This window comes from Pholcus phalangioides, unplaced genomic scaffold (assembly GCF_987345545.1).
Source record: "Pholcus phalangioides strain wild (caught in Gottingen) unplaced genomic scaffold, Ppha-v1.0 ptg000019l_1, whole genome shotgun sequence".
Lineage (NCBI taxonomy): Eukaryota > Metazoa > Arthropoda > Arachnida > Araneae > Pholcidae > Pholcus > Pholcus phalangioides.
This window is the reverse complement of record NW_028301612.1, coordinates 6,481,296-6,494,785: the sequence shown is the minus strand read 5'-3', so window position 1 is coordinate 6,494,785 and position 13,490 is coordinate 6,481,296. Positions and strand designations below refer to the sequence as shown.

The following is a 13,490-nucleotide window of genomic DNA, read 5'->3' as shown; positions in this document are numbered from 1 at the left end:
AAATTATACCTTGCCTTTAACATATTTAAGAGAAATTCCATTGTTATGACGCTGGGGCAGGCAGCAGTGGGTGGCGAGTAGTTAACGGGATTGATTTGAAATCCATTGGGAATTTCCCGCGTAGGTTCGAATCCAGCCGACTGCGTGAAATTAAAAATTTTTTTTAACACATTTAAGAAAAATTTTATTGTTATGAGACTTGTTCGCGCAGCAGTCGTGGCCGAGTGGTTAAGGCGATGGACTCGAAATCCATTGGGAATTTCCCGCGTAGGTTCGAATCCTGCCGACTGCGTGTAATTATACTTTGCCTTTAACATGTTTAAGAAAACTTCTATTATTATGACGCTTGTGCTGGCAGCAGTGGGTGCCGAGTGGTTAACGCGATTGACTTGAAATAGGTTGGGAATTTCCTGCGTAGGTTCGAATCCTGCCGACTGCGTGAAATACCTTGCCTTAAATACATTTAAGAAAAATTCGATTGCTATGACGAGTCAATCCACAGCAGTTGTGGCCGAGTGGTTAATGCGATGGACTTGAAATCCATTGGGAATTTCCCACGTAGGTTCGAATCCTGCCGACTGCGTGAAATTTTACTAAACCATTTTAAAGAAAAGTGACAAGAAAGGTAGTCGGATACATTAAGGCGATGCACTTGAAATCCGTTGGCAAATGCTCGCGTATGTTCGAATCCGGCCGACTGCGGGAGATTATTTTTTTTAATACATTTAAGAAAAATTCTATTGTTATGAGGCTTGTTACCGCAGCAGTCGTGGCCGAGTGGTTAAGGCGATGGACTAGAAATCCATTGGGAATTTCCCGCGTAGGTTCGAATCCTGCCGACTGCGTGAAGTTATAATTTTATTTTAACACATTTAAGAAAAATTCTATTGTTATGAGGCTTGTTACCGCAGCAGTCGTGGGCGAGTGGTTAAGGCGGTGGACTTGAAAACCATTGGGAATTTCTCGCGTAGGTTCCAATCCTGCCGGCTGCGGGAAATTATACCTTGCCTTAAATACATTGAAGAAAAATTCTATGGCACTGGCAGCAGTCGTTGCTGAGTGTTTAAAGCGATTGACTTGAAATCCATTGGTAAATTCCGGCGTAGGTTCGACTGTGTGAAATTATACTTTGCCTGTAATAGATTTAAGAAAAATTCGATTGCTATAAGGATTCAATCCGCAGCCGCCGTGACCGAGTGGTTAAGGCGATGGACTAGAAATCCATTAGGAATTTCCCGCGTAGGTTCGAATCCTGCCGCCTGCGTGAAGTTATACCTTGCCTTTAATACATTTAAGAAAAATTCTATTGTTATGACGCTGGTGCGGGCAGCAGTCGGTGCCGTGTGGTTAGCGCGATTGACTTGAAATCCATGGGGAATTTCCCGCGTTGGTTCAACTGCGTGATTTTATACTTTGCCTTTTTACACATTTAAGAAAAATTCTATTGTTATGAGGCTTATTACTGCAGCAGTCGTGGCCGAGTGGTTAAGGCGATGGACTAGAAATTCATTGGGAATTTCCCGTGTAGGTTCGAATCCTGCCGACTGCGTGAAGTTATAATTTTATTTTAACACATGTAAGAAAAATTCTGTTGCTATGAGACTTGAATCCGCAGCAGTCGTGGGCGAGTGGTTAAACCGGTGGACTTGAAAACCATTGGGAATTTCTCGCGTAGTTTCAAATCCTGCCGGCTGCGGGAAATTATACCTTACCGTAAATACAATGGGAAAGAAAAATTCTATGGCACTGGCAGCCGTCGTTGCTGAGTGTTTAAAGGGATTGACTTGAAACCCATTGGGAATTTCACGCGTAGGTTCGAAACCTGCCGACTGCGTGAAATTTTACTTTGTCTTTAAAACATTTAAGAAAAATTCTATTGCTATGACGCTGGTACTGGCAGCAGTCGTTGCCGAGTGGTTAATGCGATTGACTTGAAATCCATTGGGGATTTCCCACGTAGTTTTATACTTCGCCTTTTACACATTTAAGAAAAATTCTATTACTATGAGGATTCAATCCACAGCAGTCGTGACCGAGTGGCTTAGGTATGCGACTACGTTAAAAACGTCATTTTGGAAGAAAATATATGGATTTCAATTTTTTTATTTTTTATAAAAGCCCTATTTGTTGTGATTCCAAAACGGGCCTTGTTTTGTTTATATGTTGCTTCGAATCAAAGTGACGTTCACTTTGGTGTTGCGTTTTTACATACAAGTAATACGCGAATAAAGTCTTTAAACGTGTTTTACGAAGAATGCTATGTTTTTGACATTTTACTTGACTTTGTGACATGATTTGTAAACATTGATGCATTGCATCGTTACGAAATTTTAATGTGATATTTTGATATATATGGTTGTGAACCAAAATCTAAGGTCTATCACACATATTTTTTGAATCACAGCGTTTTAACGACAAAATGTAGGATGAAATTTCAAAAAATTCAGACGTACTTAAACATATTTTGCTTAAACTTATGAAAATATCATGCAATCGTTTAAATTTTGGTTCATATCCAGCAACATTACCAGCTAATTGCACTGTGAAAATCACGAAGCATTTCATTAACCAAATTTTTTGCAATCGTGTTTCGAATATCACATGAATTTTGCCTAAAATTTGACATAAAAGCGACTTTTCATAGAAAATATAATAGATAGACGATTGTAAGTTGAAACAAGATATTCCAAAAACAGACCGCGGGTAACACTATTGAAAATAGAGTTCGAGTGGGCACATTGAAATTTGAACCCACAACCTTCAATACACAAACCCTGTATTCTAACCATTACACCGACTGGCACACGCCGATTGCAGTTAAAATTTGGTATATGTATTATTAGACGTTGCCAGGAAGTGTATTGGCGCCAACCAACAGTCGCCGGAAAAACGCGCGCACATAAATATGTCGCGCATGCGCATTACATCGAGTTCCGAAGTCACGCTCGGGTGTGATGATTTAGTGATGTAATATAAATCTTAGCCAATGAGGCACATCCCATGTTAAAAATCCTATGTACGGTATGGAATTACGCAACCCGGGCGGCCCGCGTGCATTCTACCACTGAACCACCGATGTCACGGAAACACGTTATCGCCATGAATACATTTACCTTATTATTCATAAGGTACAGAATTTTCGTCACAAAGGTTAATGTATTCGAGGTGAAAACTTGAAATTTCGAAAACCGTTCAAAAGTGACGCTAGGCTCGTTTCGATTGTACGATGAAACTCCCTACCAACGGCTATTAAAACGAATGCATCGATCGGGAATGGAACCCGGGGCGCCCACGTGCATTCTACCACTGAACCACCGATGTCAAGGGTAGTCGTTATCGCCATGAATACATATAGCTTATTATTCATAAGGTACAGAATGATATAGGTTAATGTATTCGAGGTGAAAATTTGAAATTTCGAAAACCGTTCAAAAATGACGCTACGGTCGTTTCCATTATACGATAAAACTCCCTACTAACCGACTATTAAAACGAATGCATCGGCCGGGAACCGAACCCGGGCCGCCCGCACGGTAGGTGTGTACTCTACCATTGAACCACCGATACGAATCCTACGGGTTATCGCCATGAGTACATAAAGCTGATTGTTATATTAATATTGATTTGCATCTGTTTTCTGAAAGTAAGTGGTCCTTATGAATCTCGGTTTGCCTATCCGGGAATGGGCGGACTTGACCATTGAAGAAGCTGGCTTTCCCTAATTTTCACGGCATGCCACTTAATGCGGGGTAAATAAGGTACATATTGGAGAGGCATCATTTATGTGGCAGCTAGTAAAATATATTCATATTTAAACTTTCAAAATTTTTCCGGAAAGGCCTTGGACAGTTTTCTGCTGTTTTTGCTTGTGTTCTAGAGACTCTTTTTTGTGAATGATGCCATTTTTTCATGAAGCAATTCTTACTTTTTACTCTACTTTAAGAAAAAAACTTCAAGAATTCAAAACGAAGTTTAAAATGCCTAAAATGAATTAATCATTTTGATGTCCGATATGTCAGCGAATTTTCATTTAACTGATAAGAAAAAAATTTCTTCAGTATGATAGCAAGTAGTGAATATTTTAATAATTCACAATTTTATTGATTATCTTTACTTGGAGCCAATTGTCATTTTATCATTTCTTTTAGTATCTTTTTTTTAAAGGAAGTACAGTCGAATCCCGTTGTAACGAACTCTAAGAGACAGTAGAAATCACTTCGCTATAACGAAATTTCGTTATAAAGGAATTTCAGGTTCTTGCAGTGTTCATATTGCAACTTTTGTGGAGGATTAGAAAAGTTTTTGCTATAACGGTATTCGTTAAAATGTGATTCGACTGTATTCACATCCAATTTCCGAAGTTCTCCCAATCATATCTGGAATTCTATTTTTCATATTATTTTTATTTCACAAATACAAACATGTAATACACAAATTCAGACATGTGTTACACGAATACAATCATATAATACACAAAAAAAAAAGAAAAAAATGGATGCATACATATTACAAACAAACACTTTGTAGCCACAAGGGGCCGGAAAATTCCTTCCAGCAGGCCTAAAGGAATAAGCTTTATAGAATATCTTTTCTGTCTCTTGCAACAGCATTATTATATTTATTAGATGTGTGTTCAAATGTATTTTCACTTATCTATATATCTGAATAATGTTCACAATTAAGTTGCTTTTCGTGAAGTTCAGTATAATACAACCATCGTACACCACTTTTCTTATTTATTATTATACTCTTTTGCTCTTTCAGAACTTTCATCTAAATGGTTTCGTAATCAATGCGTCTGACGAAGTTAAAAATCACATTATAAGGGGACGTCGTGTAGGAGGTGCGTCTCTTTTCCCGCAGATGGCGGAATATTTCTAAACCCTTGGTATTGGAGGGGTGTCCAATTAAAGCACGAAACTGCGGAACTTAAAGAAGAAGCGTTTATTTCGAAGCACACTCAAAACAGACAACCTTACAGAACGGAAGCCACATTCCAACTCACGTTCTCTTCTCTTGGAAGATAGATTTTCTCTTCTCAACTTCTTTTAACAACGTATAAACAAACAAAACGCATTAGGTGCTGTAAGGCCACAGAGAGTTAGTAAAAATATCCATACTGGGAAAATAGATTCGTTACAACATGATTTTTTTATTATTATTATTAAGCAAGCAAGCCGAAGCCTTCTAGCAAGCCGAAAGGAAAAACTATAGAATAATTTTTTTGGAACATGCCAACAGCATTATTATATTTGTTAGATATGTGTTCAAATATATTTTCGCTTTTATGTTTATATCTAAGTTCACAATTAAGCTGCTTATCGTGCAGCTCAATATAATATAATTATATTATCATTTACATTGTGATTTGAGTTTTGATTTTATTGATTGAGTTTTGATTTTTTGATTGAGCTTTCTTCTAATCTCGTACATTATTTCTATTTTTTATTGTAATACTCTTTACTTGTTCTCAGTTAATATCGGTTTTACATACTCTTTCAATACATTCATCTAAATGTTTTATGTTTTTATTATTATTATATTGATTTTCAGTGTGAAAGTGTTTGATATCTTAGGGGAAATGACGGAAAAGCTCTTTTTATATAATGTTTTATTTGGTTTTGACAGTTGATAAACTCGATTATATCTATTTGTAGTTCTATTTTCATTTTTCGTTAAGTAATTTTCATGTAATTGTGAAAATTTGATAACTCTGTACAAAAAGTTTTGTCTCAAAGTTAGAGTATGGCATTGTATTTTGGAACTATCGATTAATATTTGAGATCTTATTCTATTATATATATTATCTAATTTCCGAATATTCTCGTAATATGCTCCTCCCCAAGCACTGATTGCATAATTGACAATTGAATATATCCATGCATAGAACAAATTTTTCAAAAAATGTTCATCAATCAAGTTTTTCATTTTGTAAATGATCACAGCATATTTTCTAATCTTTTTTATTAAAATAACACAGTGCGTGTTCCATTTAAGATCATTCTGTATTGTGATACCTAAATAATTGTACTCCCGCACAATATATATTTTTTGGCAATGGCATTGATTGTCAGGCACTGACAATAATTATGTATTCTTAGATGTATGTTTGTGTTATAATTTATGTTTCTTGTCTTCATATAAATAAATTTTGTTTTTTGAGTGTTAAGTTTTAATTTATGTTTAATTAACCAGATATTACTATTTGTTAGATCATCTTCTATTTTTCTAATTAAATTTCCTGTATCAGTATCTTCTACATAAAGCACTGTATCATCGGCAAATGTTATAATTTTTCCATTCAATCTCAAGTTACATAAATCATTTATATATATAAAAAATAATATCTGACCCAAAACAGAACCTTGAGGTACCCCCTTTTTCACTTCTTGAAAAGTACTAATTTCTTTTTGAATAACAACTGCTTGTTTCCTGTTGCAATAGTATGATTTAAACTATTCAAGTATGTTTCCTCTCACTCCTATTTCAAATAGTTTATTTGTTAAAATGTCCAAATCCCCAAACTCGAATGCTCTTTTCAAATCTAGGAACACAGTTATGGAACATTTATTATTGTTGAATCCATTGTTTAAGTAGTTAGTTAGATCAAGTATAGCCATTTCTGTATTTTTATTTTTTTTTAATCCATACTTGTTAGTTGAGAAATTTTTTGTCTATTTATAGGAAATCAACTTTACTTGAATTTTACAATTTTATTTGAACTTTAAAATCAACAACATTATATTTCTTTTGGATGCTATTCGTGAAACACCATGTACAATAACTTTTTTTCGCCATAACAAATGAGACAATCCAGAAAATACAATCTAGATTTGTCCATATCATAATTACCAATTGTAATAATCTATGCGTTTAAAATTTACGTCTTTATAGAAAGAAGGATAAGTATATCATTTGAATGAAGATGAAATTCCGGGTAGTTTTCGCACAATTTTTTTTCAGAAAATAATTTTTGTTCGAGATGTTTAAAGAAAATGAAGAAACCGAATGCGCAACTTCAAGACAGAAAAACAAAACGAATTAAGAAAAAAAAAAGCTTCTACTCCAGCATCTCATTCATCCACATGATAACAAGTGGAAATTACGAGATCATCACGGAACAGTAAATTTTTGGTTGAAATGTTCTTTCCGACGGATTTTGAAAAGAAAACTTTGGACTGTTAATGAGCACAAAAATTGAAGAAGAAAAAAAATGTATATAAATGCTCAAGTAACCTCGAAAATATTCTCATTTCCTTAAAAGAAAACTTAAAATTTCACTATCTTATGTATGTTTTTAAGATGAAAGAAAAACTAGCAGAACGTGTCGTGAATATTAGATGCTCGTTTCTTTTTTGTACAAACGTGAATTTTTATTATTGAAAAAAAAAAAAAAACTCGAAATATAAAATGAATTTTTCTCTCTTTCGTATGAGAAGATATCTATGCTTATTACGAACGCTCTAATTGATTTTTCGAATGAAGGTATTTCTATGCATGTCGATGGTGTCGCGTATGCCAATACGCGTCTAGAAACTAGTAATACGTGCAATGAATTGTGATAAATGTATATTTCGAATCAAATGGGAGCTACATTCTCGGAATTTTAGCTAGGGATGGTTATACTGTGTAATTGAGTTGGAATTTCTTTGAATTTATATTCGAAATATACAGGGTGAGTGAAAAATCCTGGACACGTTTTAAAAATTAATTTAAAAAATCGACCAATCGACCAAAAGATGCCGTTTGATTTAAAACAGTGTTTCCACAATCTTTTTTTTTCCCATGGCCATGGGTCCACACATACCTGGGGCTAGAACTCCTTGAGGTTTCTTTTTGTGGGGTTTTTATGCACGGCCGTATCAACGTCGTGGTTCCCTGAGTAAAGTGATGATCTAAGGCCCCATACTTAGCTAGAAGTAATAGGTTATATTTTCACATCCAAAAATCACTGTACCAGATCTCATCATGTAAGCTCCCTCTATGGATATAAGGTTCAGGAATTATCTCTATCGGACCCATGGGTTCCTGGTACTGTGGACAGCTCTGCTGGATGATGGAAGCAGTCGAGGCTTTTCGCAACATATTTTAATCGAAAACTAAATATGTTTATGATAAAATGATTATAATGATGATTTAAATATGATATTTTTTCACAAGTCTCTATTTCCCCCTTCACCACTTATCGTGACTTCCCCTTTCTACTGATTTCCTTCCGTGGCCTCATTGAACTATTCGACGACTGCGAGGGGCCATACAGCTCCCAGGTTGAGAACCACTGATCTAAAATACGGGGTGATTATAAAAAAACTATCCCGACATATGGGCCCCTAACTATCATACCATTCACAGAAACTGAATGAAATTTTGGCATAAGGTATTTTGAGGTATGCGCTCAAGAATGATATGGAAAACAACAGTGTCACTCTAACAGTTACGGTTACAGTGAGAAAATTTCGAAAATATCAAATGGCAACACCAAGTTTTTTGTATTGGAATGCGATCTCCATACTGAAAAACACTAAACAGCGTTAGAATGGCAGATTTAGCACGAAAATCCCCGGAGCTAGGCAAGGAAAAAGGACTTTGCCGTGCACCAGAGCATTAATGTTCGTTTCATTCGTCACACCGTTTCTTCGGCTGAGATCCCAGCCTAAGAAACACAATAAAATGCTTTATTTTATGCTGCTCCTCTGTCCTTATTGGTTGTCCTCACTTTTAGCCTATCTACCGCCGGTGATTTTCATGCTACAGTTGCCGTTCGAACGCTATTTAGGGTTTTTCACAATGGAGATCACATTCCAATACAAAAAACTTGGTGTTGCCATTTGATATTTTCGAAATTTTCTCACTGTAACCGTAACTGTTAGAGTGACACTGTTGTTTTCCATATCATTCTAGAGCGCATACCTCAAAATACCTTATGCCAAAATTTTATTCAGTTTCTGTGAATGGTATGATAGTTAGGGGCCCATATGTCGGGATAGTTTTTTTTATAATCACCCTGTACTTATCATGGCCGAAATTATTCTTTTCTATAAGTTAAAATATTGTTCTAAATTTTAGTCACAGATGACGGTGTACTACGAAACACCCAACAAACACATAAAATATAATATAAACAACGTATAATTGATGTGTTTAAAACTATTTCCTTTACATTTAAAACTACCATATTCAAACATGAAGAACTTTTCAGCCGTTGAGATGTAGCCCGAGCTAAAAGAATGCTCATGTTGAAATGTAGTAGTTTTATGTAACGTAAATCGCCATAAACATTAATTGCGCTTTGTTTACGTTGGATTTTATACGTTCTGTCGAGTTTTTCGTTTACGGCGCCCTCTATGGGTGAAATTTTGAGAATTTCTTTAAAATTTACCAGAAAATTATCAATAGACCCTATGCGATAAATGCCTAGGCTGACCCCATTTCCTTCATTAAAATACAAGAAATCGGGATTAAAAAAAGGAAATTCATCACCAATTATAATTCATCACAAAATAATAGTCAAAAGCAAGTATAGTTACCAATTATTGTTAAAAAAATTGCCAAAGACAAGTAAAGTTGCCATCTATTGCTACAATTGCTGAAAAATTGTCAATATTGGGGATATAAAGGGCTACTGAAAATCGCAGAGAGTGAAAAATGTAATTCTCACCAATATATATATATGTTTCACAAATATGTGCGATGAATATATTTATATGAATTTAATCAATTATAATAGAGTCATAATTATCATAATATAATAAATTCCATATTTTTCGGGATGATATGCCGTGTTGCAGGCTTCTTTGAAACAGCGTTTCGTCCACTTCTGCTGTGGACATCTTCAGTGTTTCTTTTGTTTTTGACGAGCGAGGAGATGAAACGTCTTCCTTGGATGACCGTTGTCCACTGACGCTTTTGCTGGAGGTCAACCCCGCCGTTGAGGCGTCGAGCAAGTGACGTGTTGATGTTGATGGAACGTGGTGGCTTCTGATTGGGTGATCCATTTCAGTTGAATCATGTTTCATTGTGTCGCTTAAAAGCCAATTCGAGCCAAAAGCCAACGTTTTTGTTTTCATTTGAATTAGGTGAGAGCCCTTTTTAAAAGCCTTGGACTTCGTTCGGACAACCGCAATATAAAAACATGGGGATCAAATATAATCGTACTTACGTTTACTCGATCGAGCCTCTTGCATTTGAATACCCATGTTTTTCAAGTGTATTAGTCTTTAGGGGAAACGTATGATAAGCGACTTAAGTTTTCTTCAGAGAATTCTTCTTGCACGTTGCAATCGCACAAGAACTCACATTTGTTTGTAACTGATTTACTGCAAAAATCACCGAAAATATTTAAAAACTATCACCCGTGCATACCAATGACACTAACACAACAACCGTGAAAGATCACTCACTTTAAACAGCAAAATAGGCAATCAAAATTTAAAATAATCATCTTCAATGCAAAACGTTTTGTAATCTGACGTCGTCTGCGAGAAAAAAAAGTAGCAAGGCCGTGACATAACACGGCAGCTTAGAAACCACGCCCACTGAGCCAAGGTGGCAAGGGCACCATCAGAGAGATGGAACAGCGTTTACTACGTGGCACTGATTCAAACTACGTAAGCCCGTGTTATCAATGGTATCCTTAATTCTTTCACTCGAAATAAGAAATAGTATAAGTTTACATAATTTTTTAAATTAAATTTACAAAACCACATTCAACACTAAATAACTTAAAAATACAAATTTAAAAAAACATTACTTACATTGTTTTGAAACATCATATTATGCGTAAACGAACTTTATTTTACAATGATGTCGGCTACTCCATTCCAAAAACATTTCTCGAAACAAAATAGCGCAATATATGGGCATGACGACGACTGACACCGAATTATACGAATCCAATTTGTTGATGGTCTCCAGGTAATTCAAGTTGAAATATATCTCGCGACTTATCAAATTCGTCTCCATTATTTTAAACAAAGCTCCGTCGGTGATAGTATTAATATATCCCTTGGGTGATTTTACCTTGCTGGTAAGCACAAACCCCGGTTTTCTACGCAACCCACCCCCAGAATCTACGCGGATATGTTTCATATTTAAAATAATGCACATTATATGCTTCCAAAGTGACGTCGGTGAATATCAAAATATACGAATATACAGGGTGCATATCTAACTCCTCGCATCGCTATTTACTGATGAAACGTTGGTTCTAGAGAGGCATACTCCCAATTAGAAAAAGTATCCAAATAACGTGTAGAGCTGAGATGTATTCTTCATGTTGCAGGGGTTATATAGTTACAAAAATAAAAATAACAATAATTTTTAAGACGGACATACAGTCATCAAAAACTCTCGTTCGGCAGTACATATACTAAAATTGGTACGATACAGAGAAGATCAGCATGACCCCTGCGCAAGGATGTCTTAAAAATCCAATAAAAAATTGTTTCCTATCTCTCCTGAGGATAAAATAATTCAATGTTTAAAAGTGAAATATTCTATAGAGCCATCTATATATATATCTATGAAAAATATTCTATAGAGTCGTCTATCTATATGCTATATGAGAAAATATTTGTTTTTCTACTTCCAGAAATTTACTCAGGCAAGTTTTCAGCAGTGTTTATTAATTACTAGAAATGTGTGTGTGCCCAATAATTTCAAACGAAGCACAATGTGCAGTACGTCCCTAATTAAAAGACCCTATTCAGTGGCGGATTAAACTCGGTCGAGGCCCCGGACGCAAAAGAAAATAATGGGCCCTTAACTGAAAAAAGTGGGAGGTATGGGATTTTCGGGGGGCCCTTTCGAAGTCAGAGCCCCGCCAAGCGCCCACCGTTAAATTCGCCACTGTATAACGACATAGTATAATTTAAACCAGTGTTTCCCAAAGTGGGCGATGGAATGGTCCAAGGGGGCGATAGAACCTACTGATTTAACATAGGATCCTATGGGTTTCTTGAGTTGGGGGGCGATGAGAGGAAAAAATTATTGATGAAGGGGGCGATGGAACAAAAAGTTCGGGAGACTATGATTTAAACTATTAACTATATGTATTAAACTATATGTAATTTAAACTAATAACTATATGTATTCATGGCGATAAAGATAACTCGTGGCATCGGTGGTTGAGTGGTAGAATGTTCGCCTGATACGCGGGCGGCCCGGGTTCGATTCCCGGCCGATGCATTCATTTTAATAGCCGGTTAGTAGGGAATTTTATCGTAAAATGGAAACGACCGTAGCGTAACTTTTGAACGGTTTTCGAAATTTCAAATTTTCACCTCGAATACATTAACCTATATCTTCGTGACGATTTTTCTCTACCTTACGAATAATAAGCTAATTGTATTCATGGCGATAGCGACTACCCGTGGCATCGGTGGTATACTGGTAGAATGCTCGCCTACCACGCGTGCGGCCGGGCAATGCATTCGTTTTAATAGCCGGTTAGTAGGGAGTTTTATGGTGTTTCCGTGGCGTCGGTTGTTCGGTGGTAGAATGCTCGCCCTCCACGCGGGCGGCCCGGGTTGGTTTCCCGGCCGATGCATTAATTTTAATAGCCGGTTAGTAGGGTGTTTTATCGTACAATCGAAACGAGCCTAGCGTAACTTTTGAACGGTTTTCGAAATTTCTAATTTTCACCTCGAATACATTAACCTATATCATTCTGTACCTTATGAATAATAAACTTTATGTATTCATGGCGATAACCCGTGGCATCGGTGGTTCAGTGGTAGAATGCACGCGGGCCACCCGGGTTCGATTTCCGGCCAATGCATTGGTTTCAATAGCCGGTTAGTAGGGAGTTTTGTCGTATAATGGAAACGACCGTAGCGTAACTTTTGAATGGTTTTCGATTTTTCAAATTTTCACCTCGAATACATTAACCTATATCTTTGTGACGAAAATTCTGTACCTTATGAATAATAAGGTAAATGTATTCATGGCGATAACCCGTGGCATCGGTGGTTCAGTGGTCGAATGGTCGCTTACCACGCGGGCGGTCCGGGTTCGATTCCCGGCCGATGCGTTTGTTTTAATTGCCGGTTAGTAGGGAGTTTTATCTTATAATGGAAACGAGCGTACCGTAACTTTTGAACGCTTTTCGATGTCCCGGGTTCGATTCCTGGCTGATGAATCCGTTTTAAACAATGAATAGATGCGTGAATCGGAATAAAATGATAGTTTTCATTGAAGCAGACGTGTTTTTTTTTTTTTTGGAGAATTTAATAACGATAATGAAAATTGAATATTTTCTTATGTATAGGGTAAACGTGACATGTTCTGCCAAACGAAAAATAGGTGAGCCCAAATAGAACACCAACGCTGTCCTATCTCAAACGATGGCCGAGTTATGGTGGATAATTGATTCTGGGAAAAAATACGAGGTCTGAAAAACCGAAATTTGCGAAGTTGTTGAAAAACCTGTCTGGAAACTAATCGCATATTTTGAAACAACACAAAAAATCCTATAATCCAAACTAATTTTT

At 36.3% G+C, this 13,490-nt stretch overlaps 7 non-coding genes across 7 annotated transcripts; all 7 read left to right on the top strand.

The window, feature by feature from the left end:
• Window positions 1-210: 210 nt before the first annotated feature.
• On the top strand, window positions 211-292 carry TRNAS-CGA (transfer RNA serine (anticodon CGA)). Its single transcript has one exon. It is a non-coding gene; the product is annotated as a tRNA-Ser (tRNA).
• Window positions 293-501: 209 nt separating this feature from the next.
• On the top strand, window positions 502-583 carry TRNAS-UGA (transfer RNA serine (anticodon UGA)). Its single transcript has one exon. It is a non-coding gene; the product is annotated as a tRNA-Ser (tRNA).
• A 180-nt stretch (window positions 584-763) lies between these two features.
• Window positions 764-845, top strand: TRNAS-AGA (transfer RNA serine (anticodon AGA)). The gene has a single exon. It is a non-coding gene; the product is annotated as a tRNA-Ser (tRNA).
• Window positions 846-1,467: 622 nt separating this feature from the next.
• TRNAS-AGA (transfer RNA serine (anticodon AGA)) lies at window positions 1,468-1,549 on the top strand. The gene has a single exon. It is a non-coding gene; the product is annotated as a tRNA-Ser (tRNA).
• A 9,796-nt stretch (window positions 1,550-11,345) lies between these two features.
• LOC149071161 (U6 spliceosomal RNA) lies at window positions 11,346-11,451 on the top strand. Its single transcript, XR_016194947.1, has one exon. It is a non-coding gene; the product is annotated as a U6 spliceosomal RNA (small nuclear RNA).
• A 664-nt stretch (window positions 11,452-12,115) lies between these two features.
• TRNAI-GAU (transfer RNA isoleucine (anticodon GAU)) lies at window positions 12,116-12,186 on the top strand. The gene has a single exon. It is a non-coding gene; the product is annotated as a tRNA-Ile (tRNA).
• A 773-nt stretch (window positions 12,187-12,959) lies between these two features.
• Window positions 12,960-13,030, top strand: TRNAG-ACC (transfer RNA glycine (anticodon ACC)). Its single transcript has one exon. It is a non-coding gene; the product is annotated as a tRNA-Gly (tRNA).
• The last annotated feature ends 460 nt before the right edge of the window (window positions 13,031-13,490 follow it).